A 1,858-nucleotide genomic window follows, 5' to 3' on the forward strand; every position below is an offset into this window, starting at 1 on the left:
CAGATCAGCCGCAGGCGCCACAAGGTGCCACGGCTGCGCCGGGGACTCCATCGAAGTCCCCTGTTCTACCCTCTGAAAAGGGTAGAATGGACTTTATGGCGATGTTCGATGCGCGAACAGAATTGCGCCAAGGTAAGTTTTGCACATATGTCTTCTGAATTTTTCCCTTTGGAGTCAGTCATAAACAATTTTTCCTTGTATATTTGTTCATAGGAGTTGTAGCTGGCGCAACAGTTGCTGGTGATACTCCTGGCGCCGCTGCCGGCGCCGCTGGTTCTGGTCCTGCTCCTGCTAGTGCTGAGTCTCCCCTTATTGGGATTACCAAGGAGCAGGAAACCGTATTGCGCGCCGAACTGGCGGCGTCGAGACCTTCCTCCCCTCCTCCTGCACGCAGCCCTCCCCGCGAGGCTGGCTTGGAGCCTTCCAGGTCGCAGGAGAAGAGGCCTGTTGAAGAAGATGAGGAGGACGAGGGGGTTCAAGTTGAAGACTCCTTAGGAGACCGCGCCAGCCCTGTGATGCCGCAAGTGTTCGCAGCGCAGACTTCTGGTGGGGCTGGCGCTGCCTTTCCTGCTTCATCCCCGCAGGTATGTATTGATTTGTTGGTGCGCTGCGCGTACCTCCATATAAGTATGTTTTATGACTTAGAACTTTTCTTGTGTTTTGCAGGAAGGTGACCATGTTTACCGCCCGAGATGGAATATTAATGAAGAGAGTTCCTTTCAATCCATGGGCGTATGCGAGGACTTCTGGGCTCATGCCGTGCCTCCTACTGAAAGGAGGTATCAGGAGGAGCGCACCCGCGCGGACTTGCTGAACGACCATGTTTTCGCTGGGTCGGCTTTCTTCGCTGCTTCCCAAGAGCTTCGTCGTGATTATATTAAAGTACGCGACGCTCTTGTGGAAGCCCAGCGAGAGGCTAAGGTGGCCGCCTGGAACCTGTCTGATGCTCGCGCGCGAGCTGAGAAACTCCAGGCGGAGCTCAGTGAAAACCGAGCAAGTGCCAACACCGCATACATCAAGCGCGGGCATGAGCTCCAAGCTGCGCGGGAGAAGCAGCAGTTGGCGGAGGCCGAAGTTGCCAAGTACGCGCGCAGAGTGCGTGTCTTGGAACAGCAGGCCGAGGCGCGTGACCAAGCTATCATCCAGAGTATCACTGAGAAATCATCACTGGAGAGCGAGGTTGCGCGCCTGAAAAGGGATTTGGCGGCCGCGCAGGCCGATAGAGATGAGGCCTTGGCCACGGCGGCGTCTAGCCAGGAAGCACTTGGTGCTGCGCAGGCGGAGAAAGAAAAAATTTTGGCGGCAGCAGCGTCTGATAAGGAGGAACTAAAAAAGGCTAAGGAAACTGTTGAGTTATTAAACTCTCAGGTTCCTGCCCTCGAGACGTCTGTTGCTGGCCTCGCGCAGGATCGCCAATGGCTGGTGTCACAGGGCATGGCTCGCTGCGCTTTGGCGATGAAATATTCCGCCGAGTTTCAAGCCCTTGTGATGGACTGCAATGCCGCCGCGCGTTTGGTGGGCCGAGCTGAAGGGTTTACGGATGGGTATGAGTATGGCATGTTGAGGAAGAACCCATCCGAGTACCCTTACAAGAGCGATGCGGCCTGCGCGGACATGGCCGCGGTGGGGGAAAAGTATATGAATACTCCCATCCCCATCCTTATGCAGGTACCTTGATCTTAATGAGTTTTACTCTACTAACTTTTCTAAGTGTTTTGTACTCATTACTTTTCTAATGATTTACAGATAGCTGCGCTTGCTGACCAGCCCGACCTCGGCGCGCTAAAGAAGTTGCTTGATGATTGCGAGAGGGCTGGTGGCGATGATGGTGGCGCGGGGGATGTTGCCCCTGCCAGCG

Source organism: Bidens hawaiensis, unplaced genomic scaffold (assembly GCF_021521415.1).
Source record: "Bidens hawaiensis isolate Kalapana, Puna unplaced genomic scaffold, B.hawaiensis_p1.1 tig00001960_1, whole genome shotgun sequence".
Lineage (NCBI taxonomy): Eukaryota > Viridiplantae > Streptophyta > Magnoliopsida > Asterales > Asteraceae > Bidens > Bidens hawaiensis.